The following is a 23,188-nucleotide window of genomic DNA, read 5'->3' on the forward strand; positions in this document are numbered from 1 at the left end:
ATCCAGGTAAGGAGTATTCCTGACCGGGGCTTAAAGATCATGGAGATCGGTTGCTATGGATGCCCAGCCTCTGACAAAGCCACTGTTACTTCAGTGACTGCTCTAGCTTTCTCATTGGAGATGGTCACTGCCTGCCACTTGTCTCAATGCTGGTAGGTCATGCATGCAGGCAATCACTGCATTAAGTGAACGTCACTACTTCTGGCCTAATGATGGAACGCCATCGAAGAAGCTGCTAAAGATGGTAGGACCCAGGATAGTCCATCCAGAAACTCAAATAATGATGCCCTGGGGCTCAGATGATTGAACTCCAACATTCATAAATATCTTTGTTTGTGCAAGATTTAATTCCAACCAATGGAGATTTGCTCTCGGTTCCCATTGATACCATACTGGGTCAAATACTGCCTTGACATTCAGGGCAGTCACTCTTACCTTGCATCAGGAATGCAGCTCTTTTGTCCACGTTTGGACTAAGGTGATAATGAAGTCTTAAACCCATCATCTCCCCTGCTGGTTGAGAGACAGAAGTGCTATTCATCACAACCAAGCTGATACTTGGTTGTGATTGATTATTTTGCAGCATCGACATTCAGATTTCAATGTCAAATACTGAAACACTGATAAACCAATAGAAGTAAATATTCTCAGTACATTCCAAATATTTCAGTTACTCTCAGCAATAGCTGCTATTCTTACCCTTTACATTCTGAACAAATGGCAATTAAATCAGAACTCTTGCATTTAAATTACGGGTTCATATTATTGGAATGAGGAGAGTTAATGTCACATGACTGAAAACTGAAAGCACACTCCATTTTTACAGCATAATAAGTGTGTGTATTCACAATATTTAATGTTGTAACATTTAGCACCTCTTATGTACACAATACCAGGAAGAACTCCACACTGGTTAGTCTGTGACTCTGGAAATCATGCAAGGTAGTTATACTTCAATTCATGGAAAATAATTCCCCCCACCCCTCCAACCTTCAATAAAACAGCATGAATCTTTGCTTCCAAAACACCAATTAACTTACACTGACAAAAAGTGGTTTGATGTTTTGGAAGGAATGGGGCTATTTCAATTCCCCAGCAAGAACAGGTCCAATGCTTGACTCATAACATACAACAGTAACCTATATACATAAAATACAGAACACTCCATGAAGTAAAATTTATGATAACCCACTACAAATCTTAATAAATCTTTCCCTTCTCATCATTTACAAACCATAAGGCAAAATAATGCAAAATATGGGTATTGTTAATTACTATAATTTATGGAAAAAACATCAGTGGACACAACTACACTAACACTTTAAGCTTCACTTGTGTAAGTTTTCTGGACACCATCAACGTCTCCCTGAACGAGGTGGTTCTGTGTTCACCACATTATGGGAAGGCATTCCTTCAGAACTGCAGGCACCACTAACATGGCAACACACTTTTATTTCGCAAATGTTAATGTACATTTGGTAACATCCTTGCAAGGCAAACAATGCAAGTTCTGCGGTGGATTCAGCATTTTGCACTGTATACAACAAGGTCATTGGGTGTTACCTCTTCCCTGTGTTACAATAAAAGGAACACTAGCAGACAAATAAAAATTGGGGAAGACAAGCAGAATGCCCTCATCCATAGGCCTGAAGGTTTCTGAGAAAAGTTGAAGGATTAACATAAATGTTTGAACTGATTTGATACATTTGAGAATAGACCTAGAATATTAGCAGAGTTGATCCAAAATAATTGCTTATTGGGCTGAACTGTCCATTTCCTGGCCCCAAAAGATTTTATTTTCCGACTTGCAACACAAGTGGACGTCGAAAAGAAAATGGCTGCTACTCTACTCCCATCTAATAGCAGCAACACACGACCACAGATTACATGTTTCTAGATGGCAAAGAGTAACATCAAGGGCTGCCATTCTCAGCAGGTATACAGCATATAACCAATATACAGTTGTACAATCTTTATAGTGGAAGAACCACAGATTCTTGTTACAATATATTCTACAGAGGTACTCGCACATAAACAAGTTTATTACAAGTTTACCAAATGGGTCAAAGAGACATCTCTCGTAACATCTAACCTTGTAGAATGATTCATTTTGATAATGGGTGGATGAACAATTTAAATGAACTTTTTAAACCACTTTATATCCTACACCAACTCACTGCTGCAGCAAAATATGGCAAGAGAAACTATTCTGGCTCCACTCTCACCTTCTCGTGATGTTCATGAAGCAGATGGCATTGCATCATGACAGAAACAAACAAGAGGTAAACCTGTATTTGTTTGATGGTCACAATTTCTCATTGTGAAATGCTGTAAACATGTTCAAAAGTTATCACAATAAATTTACTATTCGCTGTGCCATTGATCCTGTTATTCTGCTAAATTGCAGCGTTTCAAAATTTCCAAGGGAAAATTAAATGCAAAATGGGAAACCCTTGTTGAAATAATTATAAACACTTAACAAGTGCAGTAGAATACTTTCATACCCTGAACCTGTTTCCATCCAATGGATTATCTCACCCTCTGAAAAGCTAACAAGACAACTGTATTTCAAGGTCACTTTCTTTCAGTTCAAGGCCCAGTTACACCAATATCAAGCACACTTCATCAAACCCCTCACTATAGGAACAAGGCCAATTGCTATTGTAACACTTTTCTGATAAGAATCCTAATGGACTTCTAGACAAATTGAAAAGCAAGTGTTTCTCCCCCCCACTGTCCGTTCCTTGTCCCCTTCGGTATTTCAGTACTTACTTTGAGAGGCACGGGCTGACTGAGCTATTCAAGCCAACATTCCAGTGACCTTCACTCACTATTCTCAAGCTAAACAAAAATACAGGACAGGGCACTTGGCTACGTTCCTTCTTTTTCAAGTCGTCCATTTAAATTTCAAGTTGTTTCTCTTCTAGGTAACTGCTACAAATGTATCCCAATAACAAAGTGAAGCCCAAGAACCTGCATCAAAAGTCACCACCAATAATGGTAAAAACATCACAAACCATTAAAGACCATGAGATTTTGTCATGCGAGAATAACAATTTCTGAACAGCCTGGTTCACAAATAAACAATTTCAAATGAAATTTACATAGGTAATTTTGGGATATTGTGGGGAAAAAAACTAATTTGCCACTGTAGTCTGAACACACTTTACAATCTCTCTAACCAACTGCAAGCCCAAAAGCCTCGTAAACTTCTTTCATAGCAATTTTATTTTGAAAACCCAACCAGATTCTTTTAGGCATGGGGAGGTAAAAGGATTCAAAAAGTAAGCCACAGTCAACTTGCATCCCCCACCAACAAACTACCGGACTTCGATACTGTTTAATGGATGTTTTTTTCTAACTACGGATAAATGTGATCAAAGTAGAATTCTTCCAAAGAGAACCTGGCAAAAACATTTGTACCCCTTCTCCTTTAATAATCAGTGTCAATGCACTAGTCATTTTGAAAGCTGTCTCAAAATCTTCGATTGCTTGCATCAGGTTTGTAAAGAAAAAAAGAACGCTGAAGGACACCGCAGAAATGTTTGCACGGAGTAATATACAAGTAGGATCTTTTTCTCTTAATCTCGGATTTTTGGGAGGGAAATCCGCCACCTTGCAAAACCTGCCATAATTTCCACTAACTCAATCGTGCATAAGAAAAACCTCAAACTTACCCTAACATCCAGGCTCTCGGTATGCTTTTCCCTCTCCTGCTCCGGAGGGACGGGGGTGGGAAAGGAGCAATGGAAGTCTCTCCTAGGCTCCGAAAAAGGAGGCCAACAATCAAAAGCGCCTCGAATTCAAAGAATCCCAAAGGAAGCTCCAGTACATTACAGATAGGACACATTGCAAAGTATAAACCTTGCTGTTCTGAACCCCGTAAACGAACGCAATCGCCATTTTTCTTTGTCTTTCACTTGACCCCTGTCTCAGTGATAAACTCTCTACAACAAACCTGCAGCCTTTCCCCCACTGGCAAGTGAAAGCTGAAACTCAGCCCAACCTGCTACCCGCTACAGGCCTACCTCCCACGCTCGCCAGCTTTCAATTGGCCCACAACGTCATCGTTCCCGGAGCACTCGCGCCCCGATTGGACCAGCGTTACATCAATCAGCTGGAGATTTGACACTTCCGGCTTCAGGATAGGTTGCCCTGCACACTAGGGGTCAGAGGAGTAGGAGAGGCCTGGGCACAGGACGCGCCGAACAGAAGCATTTATTGTGCAAAAAAAACATGAATGATTGTAACAAAGGTCGCAGAGCTTTGCAATGCCACCAATCCGTAAGCCTTGTACTTATTTGCCGATGGATTTACTCGCTTGCCCTTGGGAATATCTTTTGGCGCAGGCTTGGATCGCAGTGCCCACCCCGCCTTCTAACCTTGCTTTGTTTTTCTTCGATTTAATAGCAATGCGGCTCTTTTTATGCAAACTTTCCGCCGCTTTTCCTTTCACCAGACCTGTCCCGCCCCACCGGCACCCTATAGGTCGGAACTGTCTTGCGAACATTCCATTCGAACAGCGCTCGTGTCCGATTGGTCAAAAACAGTGTCAATCACAAACAATTGGCGTCATTCCGAAGAATCCTTTTCCATTGACAATTGCAGTCAGATTCCTTCTCAAATATTCAGCAAGACTCTTCAAGTTATCATTACACAAGGAACAATTTTGCTAATCTTATCGGCCACGCGTAGGTCCTACAATGTGACTTCAACATAAAAAGAAAATCTCGAGTATTGCCTAAATATAGTGTTCTGAATTACAACTTATTAATCTTAGTCAAAGTGAGCTATACTTTGCGGTTGACTTCCTGAAGGCACGTTTGAGCAACCATCAGGCACACCAGCATCAGAGCCAAACGGGGTAACTACAAGCACAACACCAGCACCTACAATGTACATTCCAAGATGCCTCATGTGATAATTTTCATACAAAAACCCATAAGATAGTGGGGTCATAATCAAAAGCTTGATCAAAGAAATTGATTTTAAGGCATGCTTTAAATGAGGTAACTGATAAGCAAGGAGAGATCTGGAGTAGGAATTTTCAGATACAATCACTATGTTTAAGACATATTTAGACAGGCACTTAAACAGGCAAGACATGGAAGCATTTGGTCCTTGTGTGGGCAAGTGGGATTAGTGTGGATGCCTTCTCAGATTCCTTCTCAAATGACAGTCAGCATGGATTTGGTGGGCCAAAGGGTCTGTTTCTGCACTGTACAACTCTTATAATCTAATTTTAAAATTTAGGGCCTTGGCAGCTAGTGGAGAGATTAAATTCAGAGATGATCAGAATCCCAAAGGGTGTAGATATCTCAGATGCTTATAGCAATGAAGGTAATTACAGAGATAAGGAAGGCCGTGGAGGGATTTGGAAACGGGGCTAAGTATTTAAAATAAATCAAGGCATTATAGTACAGGAAGTCAATGCCATTTAAGACAAGGACAGAATTTTGAACAAACTCTGGTTTTCAGAGAGTAGAATAAGGACAGGCCAGAAATATATTGGGACAGTTTATCCTAGAGGTAACAAAGGCAAGATTTCAGCGGCAGATTAGCAAAGGCAATGAAAGAGTTATGGTAATGTCATAGAGGGGTAACGGGTGACATTTTTCACTATAAGAATATGTGGTACTAAGTTCATCTCAAGCTCAAGTCCATCAGCTAAGTTGCAAATAGTCTGTGGACAGGGACAGGGAATGAGTTGGTGGTTTCGGAACAGAATTTGTGATGGAATCTGAAGATGATGGCCTAGCCTCCCCAATAGTTACTTGTAAGAGATTTCTGTTCATTTAACACTGAATACTAGAAAAGCAGGGCTCATGAGATACGGTGATGTACAGTAAAGTGTCATCAGATGATATTGTCAGAGAAGAGTTGAAAAATCAATCCCTGAGGGACAGCTGAGATATGAGTGGGAGACTAGGAGAAAAAAAAACATTGATAGTGAACTTTCATTACAATTGCATAAATAAAAATTAAACTAGGCAAGTACAACTGAACAGTAGAGGAGTGTTATGGGAAAGATTATGTGGTCAACCATTTCAAAGACTGCAAATTAAGGAAGATTAGGCTGCCAAAAACCAAACTGCTGCAGGAACTCAGCAGGTCAAGCAGCATCCGTGGAGGCAAAGGAATGGTTGACGTTTTGGGTTGAGACCCTGCATCACCCCGTCCTGATGCTGGGTTGCAACCAAACTGTCACCCATTCCTTTGCCTCCACGGATGCCGTTGACCCACTGAGTTCCTCCAGCAGCTTGTTTTTTAGCTCCAAATTCCAGCATCTGCAGTCTCTTGGGTCTCCCAGAAAAGTTAGTTTATGGTCATAATTACAAAGATGTCATTTCTAACTTTCGATCAGGTCAAAAAACCGATTGGAGGGATTCAAGCAAGGAGCTTCAAGTAAGATGGGCATAACATGCAGACTGCAACATGTTCAAGGTCTTGTGAAGGGGAATGCCGGGGTTGACTGTTGGCTTCTGCAGGAAGGTGACTAAAAGTATATTTAAGTGAGACGGGAACAGTATTTGGAGAGAGCGTGACTTTAGTAATATAATTAGCATGGGGCACAAGAAGGGAAGTTAAACAAAAACAGTGTTAAGGAACAGGAGGTGCTACTTATAAACAAAAGTCCAGAAGACAGTGAAGCAAGAAATCCAAGGAGTTTGGAGCCAGTACTGAAGGAATGATAGAGCTTTCACCCAATGGGCGAAGAGAGGAAAGGAAATGGCACAAGTAGCTGACCACATAATGTCATTCTTAGTAACAAGGAAGTTCAGGAGCTCCCTACATTTTTTTGGAAAAAGGGGGTTTAAGATGATGATGACTGTAGAGAAAAGCTTGGTGCTAATTTTAGAGTCACAAAGTTATACAGCATGGGAACTGGCCCTTCAACCAAACTCGTCCATGCCAACCAAGATGTCTATCCAAATCAGTCCAATTTGCCCACAGTTGGTCCATCTCTCTAAACATTTCCTATCCAAGTACCTGTCCAAATGTCTTTTAAATGTTGTTACTGTACCTGCCTCAACCACTCCCTCCATGTACGCACCACCGCGTTGGATTGTCCCTCAGGTCTCTTTTAAATATTACCCCTCTCACACACCTATGCCCACTGGCTTTTGATTCTCTTTCCCTGAAAAAAAAGACTGTGTGCATTCACCTTATCTATGCCCTGATACCTACCTAGCTCCCTTCTGACCACAACAACTGAATCGGCATCTACTATCATCCCTGGAAGTTGATTTCAGACAGTAACCATTTGCTGGGTAAAACAAAAAATCCACTTGTCACTCTTTTGTCAACTGCCTTGATTCTATGTCCCATTGTTTCTGACCCTCTACTAATGGGAACAGTTTCTTTCCATTCCATCATGATTTTAAATCTCTAATGCAGCTGCCTGTTCCAGTGAAAACAGCCCCAGTGTCTCCAATCTATTCACATCAGCAAAGTCCCTCATCCCCATAATCATTTTAGCGAATCTCAGAAGTGAACACAATGCTTAAGTTGTGAGCAAACCAGTGTTCTATCATGACTTCCTTGCTCTTGTATTCCATACCTCTATTTTTAAATTTCAGGATTCCCTTTACTTTTTAATAATTACGTATTCAACCTACCCTGCCACTTTGAACAAATTATTTGTACCTATCTCCAGGTCTCCCTGTCCTGTACCTCTTCTACAATTGTGCCCTCAAGTTTATATTGCCTCTCCCATTCTTCCTACCAAAAAATAACATCTCACATTTCTCAAGATTAAAATTTCATCTGCCACCAGCTTGTGTGTCTCCCCAAAATCTATTACTATCCTCCTCAAAAGTTCAATACACCTCCAGGTTTTTGTCATCTGCAGATCTGGAAGTTGTTCCCTTTACAACCAAGTCTAAACCATTTGCTTTAAGAAAAGCAGTGGTCCAGGTAATGACCTCTGTGTGAACTCCACTGTACACTTCCTCCACTTGGGAAGAAAAAGCTTTTCACTACCATGCCATCTGTTACTTTGCTAGTTTTTTCTCCATGTTGCTCCAGTCCCCTTTCATTCCATGGCATTCAATCTTTATTAGAAGCCAATTAAGTAATACATTATCAAGCTTCCTCAAGAAGTCCATAACTATCACATCAACCAAATATCCTTCATCAACACTGTTACTTCAAAAATCTTGATCATGATGTCTTTAACAAATACACATGGTCTCTTTAATCAAGCCACACTTGTCCAAGTGACTTCCAACTGTGCCTCTGGTTATGCTTCTGGAACTTTAGCCACCACCAAGTTAATGGTTTTACCCTATACCCATTCTTGACAGAGGGTGTAATGTTTGTAATTTTCCAGTCCTTGGACATCACCCATGAATTTATAGATGTTAAGAAGACTGAGGCCAGAGGATCCATTATTTCCTCCTGTACATCCCTCAACCACCTAGGATGGATCCCATCTGGATCAGATGATTTATCCATTAAGAGCAACTGGACTTTCTAGGCTGTTCTCTGTCAATTTTATTCCATCTTAACTTCATCTTCCTTTGCTTAAAGTACAGCAACATCTACATTAGTTGTCACCGAGGAAGAAAAGTATTCATTCAGAACCCCAGCCATGCCCTGTGCCTCCACGAGATTTCCTATTTGGTCTTTGGTCATCTCCACCCCTTCTTACAACCTTTTGTTTTCTGTTCACTTGCCTATAGAGTATTTTTGGATTCCATTTTATGTTTGCTACTAATCTGCTATCATGCTCAATCTTTGATCCTCTTGTTTCATTTTTTAATTCCCCAGTGAACGTTCTATCATTACCCTGGATTATGCTCCTTCCCCACCTGACTTTATTTTACAGTCATTTTGATCATCCAGACGGCTTTGGGTTGAATTTACCCACCTTTCTCCTTTACATCAATGTATCTAGGCTATAGCAAAAACATTTCCATCTTCAAGAGCCTCTAATTATTTGATTAATTCAACCATATGAAAAAAAACTCAAACATCTCAGAAGATCTATCCTGTGCCCAACAGATTGATGCAATCACGAACAACAAATTCCATGACATATGTCAGTGATAATAAACCTGATTCTGATTCAAAATACCTGTTCATTATCTATTGTTTCATTTATCCTGAAAGAAAGAACTTAACTTTTTTTTCACTTAAATCAGATGATTGTTTTTACTCCCAGGGCTCCAACTCCTGGGCCTCTGTTACCCCCCAGGGCTCCAACTCGCAGGGTCCCATTTTACTGACACACCATTATCCTGCTTTCAGTCTCCTTTCCAGAGACGGTCAGTTATATTCCAGAGACAGTCCAATCTACTGGGACCTTTTTAGAATGCAAGGAGCTTTAAAAGGTCACAAACATTAATCCACGGAAACCATTGATCTTTCAGCCCAAGGCTGCAGTTCATCAGGTCCAGGGAATCTGTCACCCTTTAATCCCATTAGTTTGCTTGGTACCTTTTCTCCAGTGTGTGAATGCTTTAAGATAATCTTTGGCTTCTGCATTCAGGTGTTCTACTATTATAAGGTTGCTTTTGGTTTCTCCTACTGTGAAAACAGATAAAATATTTATTCAAAGTCTCAGCCGTTTCCTTATTTCACATTATGGATCCCTAGTCTCACCCTCCAAGGGATACAAGCTTACCTTAGTTATTTTCTTCCTTTTTATATAATTGTGGAAGCAAACAGCATGTTGTGTGGCACCATTATCATATTCCATGGGACAGATTCAGAATATATGGTGCCACTTTAAACTGGTGCTCATGAATTAATGTTGGTCATCTGAAGTAAAGGAATTGTATTCCACAACAATCATGGCTGACTTTTCTCAATCTATCCTCATCAAAACCGTGATTAACCCAATTCCCAATTTCAATGTAGGAGCAAGTCCGGAACAAAAATAAGAGCTACCAACCTGTTGAACCCATGAACACAGGACAACCTGTTTCCTGTAGACAGAGTTAAGCAATTTCACAGCCAATAAATCAGATCAAAGCTTTGGAAGATTGTTGCATACATTTGTGCATAATGATGGATACTCCTGTACTCAATGGCAACCGGGCCCAACATACAGGTGAATGAGACAAGGTTGAAGGGGTTGTCACAGTCTTCAGCCAAAATGCCAAGTGAATAATTCAGCAAAGCCTCCTCGTTACTGGAAACGATCCACAGCAAATTGGATTCACACGATTTCAAGAAAAATCTGAGTGAGCTGTGGGTAGCAATGGCTGTGGGCCCTGACGAAATTCTAGTTGTAGACATGAAGACTTGTTTTCTAGAGCCACAATGCCCAGCTGTTCCAGTACAGCTTCAAAACTGGCAACTACCTAACGATGTGGAAATCTGCCAAGGAAATACCTAGGACTAAGAAAGACAATCCAATCAAGGGGATGAAATTATCAACAGTATTATCAAGCAGCATATTCATAGAATCCTGCATGTAAATTCATATTGGGTTTTGCCAGGACTATACAACTCCAGATCCCAATTCAACAAACATGGACAAGAAAGCTGAATTCCAGAGGGGAGGTGTAAGACTGCCCATGGCATCAAGGCAGCACTGGAGTAAGTTAAATATCAAGTAAAAGTGAGACTGGAAAGAGTCTCACATCTCTGTATCCTAGGCCCAACTTTTTTTTTTAAAAATAGCTTAATTGATAACTTTCTCCACTTCTTGCCATGGGGAGAGGAAAGTCTGTTGACTGTTGCAATGTTCAATTCCGTTTGCAATTCCTCTGATAACAAGCCGTTCTGAGAACAGGTGGGAGAACATCAAAAGGGTCAGATAGATGCTCTGGTAGAGAGCTGGAGCAACAGGCTGAATGGCCGCCTTCTGTGCTGATTCTATGATTCCTCTCTACTGATTACTTTAAATGTATGCCCTTACCACTCCCATGTTTAAACTGTCTCCTAGAGGCAATAGAAAGGACCTGGTCCAGGCCCCTCAATTTTATACATCCCTCAGTTCCAAACAAACCAAGCTTTTCTGATATTTCCTTATCAGCTAACACTTTCCAAAAGTGATAACTTTCTCGTAAATCTCCTTTGCACTCTCTCCATTGCATTTACATATTTCCTGTAATGTGGCGAGCAGAACTGTATATAGTATTCAAGCTAATATTGTAAACCATTTTAGCACAATCTCCCTGCTCTTATACTCTACACCTTAGCTAAAATGCTGTCCTGTACCCAAGAATCTGCAGAGATACATTCCAAGATCCTTTGACTCACACTCAATACCTACCCATTTATGATATATTCTCTTGCCTTATTGCTTCTTCACAAATGAACTACGTCACATATCTCGGATTTAAACTCCATTTACCATTTTTCTACATCTTCCTACAGTCCAAAACCTTCTCTCCTGATTACCAACTTCATGGGGAAATTTTTTTCATACATCATCTGAAAACGTGTTTTTCACGGCACCTACTTACAGGAACCCAAGTACCAAATCCTGTGGCACATCACAAGGTTCAATCATTCTGGATCTGATCATTCACACCAAGACCTGTCAGAGTGACAAGTTACAGAGCAACACCAACTCTAGGATCAGAAAGGATACAGTGGCAGGAGGAACCAAAAGGGAAACTAGACACTGGGCCAGAGATAGCTAGCTCAACAACAAATACCAATACCCAACCTGACAGGACACTAAAGACAGCCACAGACAGAGCAACACATGTCCACAAGGACAAGTAGAGGATAAGCAATACTATATCAGGCAACACAACAAGTAGAGCAAACCAAAACCAACAGAAGGGTCTGACTGGGCAACACCAGTATAGCAAAATCATTGCATGGATGAGGGCAGTTCCAATACCACTGAAGAATCTCAGCTCCATCCAGGACAAGGCAGCCCATTTGACTTGCACTCCACTATTCACACTGAATGTTCATTCTCTCAGTGGCTCAGTGACTGCTGTGTCCACCATCAACAAAATGCACTGCAGTTACCCACTCCAGCTGCTCTGACTGCACCTCTCAAACCTGCAATCTCAACCTCCAAAACACACTACAGCTTCAAGCTTACGAGACCACCATCACCTGCACGATTCCTCTCCAACTTGCACACCATCCATACTTCGAAGTACACCGCTGTTTGTTTATTGTTGTTGGATCTAAATCCCAGAACTCCCTTCCCATCTGCAGTGTTGGGGTACCTTCACCCAAAGAACTGCAGCAAATAAAGACAGCATAGCACCTTACTTTCACCTTCTCATCGGCAATCAGGGATGGACAACAAATGCTGGCCTTGCCGAATCTCAAAAAAATTAATGAAAAGTTAATTGTAGATTCTGGAATTCCATCAAGAAAGAACTTTCCTCCTCCAAGATAACTCTTAAAATCTGTCTTTTCAACAAAACCTTTGGTCATCTGCTCAATAATTTGATATTGCTCATCTTCCACTTTGTTGTGAAATGCCAGAGGTTATTTTTGTTACAGTGAAGCTATAAAGGGCAGCACAGTGGTGCAGCTTGTAGAGCCACTGCCTCACAGTGCCCAAGACCCAGGTTTAGTGCTAACCTCAGGTGCTACCTCTGGAGTTTGCATGTTCTCCCTGTGATTGTGAGGGTTTCCTTCAGTATCCCAAAGACATATGGGTTGGTAGGTTAATTGGCACTGTAAACTACCCCAAGTATGTCTGTGAATAGCAGAATCTTTCAGGAGTTGGTAAGAATATGGGGAGAATTTTGAAAATTGGATTAATGGTGGATTAGTGCAAATGGTCAGTGGAGACTTGTGCAGAAGGGCCCATTTCCATGCTGTATGTCTCTAATGTAACTGAAAGCTGTTGCAGTATTGGCTGGAAAACAGAAATCCCCTAATCTTTTACATCAACTTATGTAGTTGTGGGAGTTGTGAGATGCAGGGGCCCCGAGCTTAATGTGTTACTTGAAAGATATCATTAACAGTGCATCACTCCTCCCTCACTCAACAGTTTAAGTCACTGTGTTGAGAAATGACCACACAACATTCAAACTGGGAGGCAAGTGCGCTACCAACCAAGACATACCTATAGCCTTTTAGATGCCAAAGCATCACACACCAAGCAAGTTATGTTTTAAATGTGACCATTGTTATTTTGTAGGCAAACACAGGAATAAATTTGCATACTGTAAAGATCACAAGAACAGCAAAATAGAGGCACAAGAAACTGCAGATGGTGGTATCTGGAGGAACTCAGCCAGCTGAGCAGCATCTGATGCAAAGTTTTGACCTGAAACATCTACAATCCCTCTTCCCCCACAGATGCTACTTGATCTGCTGAGTTCCTCCAGCAGATTGTTTGATGCTGTCAGCAAAGATTAGGCACAGTCCTGGAATGGGGCTTGAACCAATAATTCTTCAGCAACACTGCATGCTATTAGCAACGTTGGAAAGTAGGTAGAGTCAAAAGTGCTGTGACCACTCAAGTTGGGTGCAGAAGAACAGAAACAGACATGGGTTATAATGAGGGCCAACTAAAGCACGCAAATGTTTAAAACAAAAATAGTAGGTCAGCGTGAAGAGTTGCAAAGATCCAGCCAATGTTCCTGGAGCCCAGAGAATCCACCCCGTACCCAGCCAGCCTCAGCTTCCCCAGGACAGAGCGTCCACCCCCGTCCCCATCTCCCCGGGGCAGAGCGTCCACCTCCGTCAACATCCCCCCGGGGCTGAGCGTCCACCTCCCCCCGTCATCCCCAGCCCCCCAGGGCAGAGCGTCCACCCCACCTCCCCGCACGCTCCCCCATCCCCAGCCCCCCAGGGCAGAGCGTCCACCCCCCCCCCCACCCACCAATCCATCCCCAGCTCCCCAGGGCAGAGCGTCCAAATCCACCCCCCGCCATCCCCAGCCCCCCAGGGCAGAGCGTCCACCCCACCACACCCCCCCCCGGGGCACAGCATCCACCCCACCCCACCACACCCCCCCCCCCCCGGGGCACAGCGTCCACCCCACCCCCCCACATCCCCAGCCCCTCGGGGCAGAGTATCCACCCCGCCCCCAACATCCCCAGCCCCCCGGGGCAGAGCATCCACACCCCCAGCCCCCAGGAGCAGAGCATCCATCTCCCCCCACTCCATCCTCAGCCCCCCCGCGGCAGAGCGTCCACCACCCCTCCCCAACATACCCAGCCCCCTGAGGCAGAGCATCCACACCCCCAGCCCCCTGGGGCACAGCGTCCACCCCACCCCCCCCACATCCCCAGCCCCTCGGGGCAGAGTATCCACCCCGCCCCCAACATCCCCAGACCCCGGGGCAGAGCATCCACATCCCCAGACCCCGGGGCAGAGCATCCACACCCCCAGCCCCCAGGGGCAGAGCATCCATCTCCCCCCACTCCATCCTCAGCCCCCCCGGGGCAGAGCGTCCACCACCCCTCCCCAACATACCCAGCCCCCTAGGGCAGAGCATCCACACCCCCAGCCCCCCGGGGCACAGCGTCCACCCCACCCCCCCACATCCCCAGCCCCTCGGGGCAGAGTATCCACCCCGCCCCCAACATCCCCAGCCCCCCGGGGCAGACCGTCCACCTCTCCCCAACCATCCCCATCCCCCCCGGGGCAGAGCGTCCACCACCCCTCCCCCACATCCCCAGCCCTCTGGGGCAGAGCATCCACACCCCCAGCCCCCCGGGCAGAGCGTCCACCTCCCCCCCCATCCCCAGCCCCCCGGGGCAGAGCGTTCACCCCACCCCCAGCCCCCCGAGGCACAGCGTCCACACCCCCCACCAACCCCAGCCCCCCGGGGCAGAGCGTCCACCCCACCCCATCCATCCCCAAGCCCCCCCGGGGCAGAGCGTCCACCCCCCCCCCTCATCCATCCCCAAGCCCCCCCGGGGCAGAGCGTCCACCCCCCCCCCTCATCCATCCCCAAGCCCCCCCGGGGCAGAGCGTCCACCCCCCCCCCCTCATCCATCCCCAAGCCCCCCCGGGGCAGAGCATCCACCCCCCCCTCATCCATCCCCTAGCCCCCCCGGGGCAGAGCGTCCACCCCCCCCCCTCATCCATCCCCAAGCCCCCCCGGGGCAGAGCGTCCACCCCCCCCCCTCATCCATCCCCAAGCCCCCCCGGGGCAGAGCGTCCACCCCCCCCCCCTCATCCATCCCCACGCCCCCCCGGGGCAGAGCGTCCACCCCCCCCCCCTCATCCATCCCCAAGCCCCCCCGGGGCAGAGCGTCCACCCCCCCCCTCATCCATCCCCAAGCCCCCCCGGGGCAGAGCGTCCACCCCCCCCCTCATCCATCCCCAAGCCCCCCCGGGGCAGAGCGTCCACCCCCCCCCCCTCATCCATCCCCAGCCCCCCGGGGCAGAGCGTCCACCCCCCCCCCTCATCCATCCCCAGCCCCCCGGGGCAGAGCGTCCACCCCCCCCCCCCCCCTCATCCATCCCCAAGCCCCCCCCCCTCATCCATCCCCAGCCCCCCGGGGCAGAGCGTCCACCCCCCCCCCTCATCCATCCCCAGCCCCCCGGGGCAGAGCGTTCTCTCCGGGACAGCGAACCCTCCAACTTTGCGTCAACACAATGCAAGCCGTTGGGAGCTGGCAGACGGGCTCAATACAACCCAACGTGCTGGTCGCGCCGTCCCCACCTCCAGAGCCCGCTGATTGGCCGGCGAATCAGTCAGCGCCGACTCTCCCACGGCCTGCGTCCGCTGATTGGCCGAGTTGCGCGCCCATCAAGGTCGGCGGGCAGGTTTGAGTGAGGCGCGCGGCTCCCGGCGTAGGCCGATGGCGCCAAGCGGGGCCGGGCGCCGGAGGGCCAGCGGCGGGGACCCTCAGCGCCCGGGGCCGCGGCCACTCACCGGGCCGCCGGGGGCAGCGCACGGAGGGCCCGGGCCCGCGAACCAATAGCGGCGGCGGCCCTCAGACCAATCACACCTCTGACCCGTGTCCACCAATGAGAGCGGCGGGAGGCGCAGGCTCAAGATGGCGCCGCAGCGGAGCGGACCCCCTCTCCCGGCGCGGCCCCCGCTCCAGCCCGGCGCCGCCGTACTCACCCGCTGGTCTGTGGCGCGCCGCCCGAACTCGCCTCCTCGCAGCCGGCAGCCGCCGCTCCTCGCCCGCTCACTCGCCTCCCCCCGCCGGGAAATCCCGATCCCAAACAAGATGGCTCCCGCGCCGCTGCAGGGAGGAGAGGCGACCGCGTCTCGCGAGAGCTCGTCGTCCTCTCGCGCTTCTTAAAGGCGCTTCCTACCATGTTAAAGGGATGTTTGGCCAAAGCTGGGCCTTGTATAGCGGGGGGGGGGGGGGAGAGGAGGAGGAGGAGGGAGGAGGAGGAGGAGGACGGGGGGAGGAGGAGGAGGAGGAGGACGGGGGGAGGAGGAGGAGGAGGACGGGGGAGGAGGAGGAGGACGGGGGGGGAGGAGGAGGAGGAGGACGGGGGGGGAGGAGGAGGAGGAGGAGGACGGGGGGGGGAGGAGGAGGAGGACGGGGGGGGAGGAGGAGGAGGACGGGGGGGGAGGAGGAGGAGGAGGAGGACGGGGGGGGGAGGAGGAGGAGGACGGGGGGGGGAGGAGGAGGAGGACGGGGGGGGGAGGAGGAGGAGGACGGGGGGGGAGGAGGAGGAGGACGGGGGGGGGAGGAGGAGGAGGACGGGGGGGGGGAGGAGGAGGAGGAGGAGGAGGACGGGGGGGGGAGGAGGAGGAGGAGGAGGACGGGGGGGGGAGGAGGAGGAGGAGGACGGGGGGGGGAGGAGGAGGAGGACGGGGGGGGGAGGAGGAGGAGGAGGACGGGGGGGGGAGGAGGAGGAGGACGGGGGGGGGAGGAGGAGGAGGAGGAGGAGGAGGACGGGGGGGGGAGGAGGAGGAGGAGGACGGGGGGGGGAGGAGGAGGAGGACGGGGGGGGGGAGGAGGAGGAGGACGGGGGGGGGAGGAGGAGGAGGACGGGGGGGGGAGGAGGAGGACGGGGGGGGAGGAGGAGGACGGGGGGGGGAGGAGGAGGAGGAGGACGGGGGGAGGAGGAGGAGGAGGACGGGGGGGGGAGGAGGAGGAGGAGGAGGACGGGGGGGGGAGGAGGAGGAGGACGGGGGGGGGAGGAGGAGGAGGACGGGGGGGGGAGGAGGAGGAGGACGGGGGGGGGAGGAGGAGGAGGACGGGGGGGGAGGAGGAGGAGGAGGAGGAGGAGGACGGGGGGGGAGGAGGAGGAGGAGGAGGACGGGGGGGGGAGGAGGAGGAGGACGGGGGGGGGAGGAGGAGGAGGAGGACGGGGGGGGAGGAGGAGGAGGAGGACGGGGGGGAGGAGGACGGGGGGGAGGAGGAGGACGGGGAGGAGGAGGACGGGGGGGAGGAGGAGGAGGAGGAGGAGGAGGACGGGGGGGGAGGAGGAGGAGGAGGACGGGGGGGAGGAGGAGGAGGAGGGGGGGAGGAGGAGGAGGAGGAGGAGGGGGGGAGGAGGAGGAGGAGGAGGAGGGGGGGAGGAGGAGGAGGAGGGGGGGGGAGGAGGAGGAGGAGGGGGGGGGAGGAGGAGGAGGAGGGGGGGGAGGAGGAGGAGGAGGGGGGGGAGGAGGAGGAGGAGGAGGAGGGGGGGGAGGAGGAGGAGGAGGGGGGGGGAGGAGGAGGAGGGGAGGAGGGAGGGGGAGGAGGGGAGGAGGAGGGGGGGGAGGAGGGGGAGGAGGAGGAGGAGGGGGGGGGGAGGAGGAGGAGGGGGGGGAGGAGGAGGAGGAGGGGGGGAGGGGAGGAGGAGGGGGGGAGGGGGAGGAGGAGGGGGGGAGGAGGGGAGGAGGAGGGGGGGGGAGGGGAGGAGGAGGGGGGGGGAGGGGAGGAGGGGGGAAGAGGAGGAGGGGGGGGGAGGGGGAGGAGGAGGGGGGGGGGAGGGGGAGGAGGAGGGGGGGGAGGAGGGGAGGAGGAGGGGGGGGAGGGGAGGGAGGACGGGGGGGGGAGGACGGGGAGGACGGGGAGGACGGGGGGGGGGAGGGGGAGGAGGGGGGGGGGAGGGGGAGGACGGGGGGGGGGAGGGGGAGGACGGGGAGGACGGGGGGGGAGGGGAGGACGGGGAGGACGGGGGGGGGGGAGGGGGAGGACGGGGGGGGAGGGGGAGGAGGGGGAGGACGGGGGGGGGAGGGGGAGGGGGGGGGAGGAGGGGGGGGGGAGGGGGGAGGAGGGGGGGGGGAGGGGGGGGGGGGGGGAGGGGGGGGAGGAGGGGGGGGGGAGGGGGAGGAGGGGGGGGAGGGGGAGGGGGGGGGAGGGGGGGGGAGGGGGAGGAGGAGGGGGGGGGAGGAGGAGGGGGGGGGAGGGGAGGAGGGGGAGGACGGGGGGGGAGGAGGGGGAGGAGGGGGAGGGGGAGGAGGGGGAGGACGGGGGGGGAGGAGGAGGAGGAGGGGGGAGGACGGGGGGGGGGGAGGAGGGAGGAGGAGGGGGGAGGACGGGGGGGGGGGGAGGAGGGGGGAGGACGGGGGGGGGGGAGGAGGAGGGGGAGGACGGGGGGGGGAGGAGGAGGGGGAGGACGGGGGGAGGAGGGGGAGGGACGGGGGGGGAGGAGGGGGAGGACGGGGGGGGAGGAGGGGGAGGACGGGGGGGAGGGGGAGGACGGGGGGGGGGAGGGGGAGGACGGGGGGGAGGGGGAGGACGGGGGGGGGGAGGGGGAGGAGGAGGAGGGGAGGGGGAGGAGGAGGGGAACGAGGGGGGAGGGGGAGGAGCAGGAGGGGGGAGGGGAACGAGGAGGAGGAGGGGAACGAGGGGGAGGAGGAGGGAGGGGAACGAGGGGGGGAGGGTGTGGAGGAGGAGGAGGGGAACGAGGGGAGGAGGAGGAGGGGAACGAGGGGGAGGAGGAGGAGGAGGGGAACGGGGGAGGAGGGAGGGGAACGGGGGGGAGGGGAACGGGGGGGAGGGGGGGAGGGGAACCGGGGGGGGAGGGGAAGGGGAACGGGGGAGGAGGGGGAGAGGGGGGAGGAGGGAAAGGGGAACGGGAATGGGGGGAAGGGGAACGAGGGGTAGGGAGAGGGGGAGGAGGGGGGAGAGGGAGGGAGAGGGGAGGGGGTGGGTAAGAGGGGAGGGAGAGGGAGGGGGTGGGAGGGGGGAGGGAGGAGGAGGGGGGAGGAGGGGGGGAGAGGGGGAGGGAGGGAGGATGGGAGGGGGGAGAGGGGAGGGAGGCAGGGGAGGGGGGGAGAGAGGGAGGAGGGGAGGGGGGGAGAGGGGAGGGAGGCAGGGGAGGGGGGGAGGAGGAGGGGGGGAGGGGGAGGGGAGGGAGGCGGGGGAAGGAGGGGGGGAGGGGAGGGAGGAGGGAGGGGGAGGAGGGAGGGAGGGGGGAGAGGGGGAATGGAGGGGGGGGAATGGAGGGGGGGGTAGGAGGGGGGGGAATGGAGGGTGGGGAGGAGGAGGGGGATGGTGTCTGTGCAAGTCCTGGCCTCTCAGGAGGGTGGCAATAGCATCAGGCCATTCAGACAAATGAGGAAGGTGGAAAAAATAACAGAAAATGCTTGAAGCACTTAGTGCTTTAGGCAGCATCTGTGTGGAGGGAAACATAAGTTCTGTCTCCCTCCTCACAGATGCTGTCCGACCTGCTGAGTATTTCCAGCTTTTTTTTTTGTTTCGGTTTCCAGTACCTACAGTTTACTTTCCCCCATTGAGGAAACTCCACTGTCTCAGGAAAACTGCCAACGTAATCATGGACCCCTCCCACCCTCGTCATTCTCTTTTCTCCCCTCTTCCGTCAGGCAGAAGATACGAAAGCATGAACCGCCGGGCTCAAGGACAGCTTCTATCCTGCTGTTATCAGATTCTTGAACGGACTTCTCATATGCTAAAAACATGAATCCTTGATCTCCCGATCACGGTAGTGCAGCGGTTAGCGTAACACTACTCAGCACCAGCAACCCGGGTTCAATTCCACCGCTGTCTGTAAGGAGTTTGTACGTTCTCCCCGTGTCTGCATGGGTTTCCTCCGGGTGCTCCGGTTTCCTCCCACATTCCAAAGACGTACAGGTTAGTAGGTTAACTTGGGTGTAATTGGGTGGTGCAGGCTCGTTGGGCTGGAAGGGCCTGTTACTGTGCTGTATAAATAAAGTTTTGACCTACCTCGTCATGGCCCTTGCACTTAATTTGTCTACCTGTACTGCACTCCAACCTGATGGCCTCAATATCGATTTCTCTAACTTCTGGTAACCCCACCCCTTCTTTTTCTCTCCACCCCCCCCCCCCCCCCCCCTTGTCTTCCCTTATTCCTGTGGCTCCCTTCCCCCATCTTGATGACCTGCTTCTCCCCTCTCCCCTCCCCCATCCTTTATTCCATGGTCCACTGCCCTCTCCTACCGGATTCCTTCTTCAGCCCTTTGCCTCTTCTACCTACCACCTCTCAGCTTATTACATTCCCCACCCCCACCCACCTACCTTGCCCGTCTCACCTGGACTCACCTATCCCCTGCCTACATGGGCTCCGCCCCCTCCCCCAACCACCTTATTCTGGCTTCTGCCCTCTTCCTTACCAGTCCTGACGAAGGGTCTTGGCTCAAAATGTTGACTCTTTATTTCCCCTCCATGGATGCTGCCTGACCTGCTGAGTTCCTCCAGCACTTTTTGTGTATTGCTCCAGATTTCAGCATGTGCAGAATTTCTTGTGTCTCCATCCTGCATTCTATTTCCTTTTCACTACCTCAATATAATTATGTATGGTATGATCTGTCTGGATGGCACGCAGACAAAAGCTTTTCACTGTATCTCAGTACATGTAACAATAACAAACCATTACCAGTTATGAAGAAGTGTTCTTGCCCCTCACTTTTTCATCACACTGATGCTGCCTGACCTGCTGAGTGCTTTCAGCATTTTCCCTTTTTGTTTTGTATTTCCAGCATTTGCAGTTTTTTTGTTCTTCTAGGCTATCTCTGAGTATGGCTGCATCAAACTCTGTAGATTTTTTACTCCATAAGCTTTCAAGAGGATCTGTGACCCAAATCCACATTCCAGGCCATCTATCTCCCTTACTTCTTTTCATTAACAAAAATCTACAAATCTCATCTTTAATATTAACAATTGTCTTTTCATCAATTGTTGTTTGAGGAAGGGCTTTCTAGACTTCTGCCACCGTTTGTAAGTGGAACTTTCTAAATTCATTATTGAAAGGCTGAGCTCTGAGTTATAACCTGCAATGTATTTGTTAGTTATGCTCTTGTGTTTTTGTATAAAGGATTTATTTGGTATATACACTCTAACTAACTCTTATAAGAAGGATTAAAAACTGAACGGGGGGGCAAATGGGGCATATATTCAAAGTAATTGACAGCAGGATTAGACAGGAGATGAGGAAACCATTTTTCACCCGGAGGGAGGTAGAGTCCAGAACCTACTGCCTGAATAGGTGATAGCAGAAATTCTCATCACTCAAACTTTTACACTGAATGATTGTTAAAATAAAGAAAATCATTCTGAAATTTAGGTAATCTATTATTGTTTAACATTGTAATCAAAACTGTGATTGTCATTGTCTTTAATCTTGCAATTAATCATAATTTTAAAAAATACTCAACATCTATATTAATAATAGATTAACTGCTCATTTCTACATCGCTTTTTGTGGGAACTTAGTGTGCACAAATTGGCTACTGTTTTACCCACATAACAGTAATCACACTTCAAAAGTACACCTTTGGCAGTAAAGTGCTTTGGGGTGTTCTGAAAGTGAAAGGTGTTATATAACACAAGTTTTTCTTTATAAGGACATGTTAGACCAGACAACCAAAAAAAGAGTCAAAGCTGGTAAATTTTAAGGAGATTATTCTGGAATGAAGAGAGATATAGATGGAACTTTAAAGAGAAAATTCCACAGCTTAAACCTTTGATGGCTGAATGTTCATGATTAATTCAGGGATGGTCAAAAAGCCAGAACTGAAGCAAAAAATTCTTGCCTAGAAATTCTAGTGTTGGATGCCAGTGACTATTGTTCATTGGCCTATTGTATAAAATTTAAGTTGTGCCCTAGACCCAATGGTTTGTTGGCAATTGTCTGAGTGTTGTATATTTCCATCAGCAAAAAATGACCCAACTGGTTCTTCTTTCCCAAAGATAGCTTCAGAAATTGCAGGCCAGGAGTCCAGCCAGGCTGAAAGGAGGGCATTGGTTTATCGATAGATCAACAGATTATTTAGGGGAAGATTATGGACAACAGAGGCAGGTGGATTGTCCATGCGACTGGCAGTGGGGATAGTTTTGCATTTCAGGAAGATGCAGATGGCCTGATTGGTTGGGCAGAAAAGTGGCAAGTGCAGCTTAATCCAGAGAAGTGTGAGTCAATGTATTTGGGAACTGTAACAAGGCAAAATAATGTATAATAAATGGGAGGATATTGAGTCACGTAAAGGAGTGGAGGAAGTTGCATTGTATACAGATCCTCAAAGGTAGCAGAGTAAGTCAATGAGGTGGTTAGAAAGGCATAAGGCATGCTTTCCTTTATGAACTGAGGCAAAGAATATGACAGCTGTAATAGAATAACATCCAGCTTAATTCTGCAGCTTGAAGACTTTACAGGAAAGATGATTCTGTACTGGAAATAGTGAAGAGGAGGTTTACCAGAAGGTTGCCAGGACTGGAAAGTTGTAGCGGTGTGGAGAGATTGGTTAAGCTAAGTTTGGTTTTTTTGGAACAGAGGCTGAAGGGAGTTTTAATTGAGGTGTGTAAACTCATGAGGGACCTTGACAGAGTAAATAGGAAGGAACTATTTTCCTTAGAAGAGTCAAAACCCAGGGGGTGTAGAATTAATTAATTGGTAGAAGGATTAGAGGAGAGATAGAGAGAAAATGTTAACACAGAGGATGTTACGGGTTTGGAACCCTTACCTGGAAGGGCGACAGAAGTCCTCATTGCATTTAAAGAGAATCTGGATACGACCAGCAGGGCTACAGACACTGTGCAGGAGAGGATAGCTAGACAGCTTGTTTTCAACCTGCTTGGACGTGATGGATCGAATGGCCTCTTCCTGTGAAATCAATTTTCTATGATTTTATAATTTCTTGGAGGGAGGTGGGTGGGAATTAAGGCAGCCTAATCTAACAATTCAAAGACCTGAGTTCAAATCCCACCACAGCAGCTGTAGAATTTTAATTCAGTTGATTAAATAATTGAAAATTAAAAGGTGGGAAGGAGGAGCTTGTCTCAGAAGTGGTGACCAGGAAACCATTGGATAGTTATACAAACCTGCCTGGTTCTGTAATCTTCTTCATGGAAGGAAATGTTCCATTCTTACCTGGTCTGGTGCTCATGGCTGATGGGACCCCAAACACACAGCAAGGTGG

At 50.0% G+C, this 23,188-nt stretch overlaps 1 protein-coding gene across 3 annotated transcripts in view; it reads right to left on the reverse strand.

Moving 5' to 3' along the window:
- nfyc (nuclear transcription factor Y, gamma) overlaps window positions 1-16,198 on the reverse strand; it is a 69,486-nt gene extending 53,288 nt beyond the window's left edge. The window contains exon 1 of one of the 3 annotated variants that reach the window (XM_052036205.1): window positions 15,965-16,198. The gene's annotated coding sequence lies outside the window, so the exon portion shown is untranslated. Of the gene's footprint in view, window positions 1-3,677; window positions 3,976-15,556; window positions 15,854-15,964 lie in introns of those variants that run through there. The other 2 variants (XM_052036207.1, XM_052036206.1) reach the window with 2 other exon arrangements.
- Window positions 16,199-23,188: the final 6,990 nt, after the last annotated feature.

Source organism: Pristis pectinata, chromosome 22 (genome assembly GCF_009764475.1).
Source record: "Pristis pectinata isolate sPriPec2 chromosome 22, sPriPec2.1.pri, whole genome shotgun sequence".
Lineage (NCBI taxonomy): Eukaryota > Metazoa > Chordata > Chondrichthyes > Rhinopristiformes > Pristidae > Pristis > Pristis pectinata.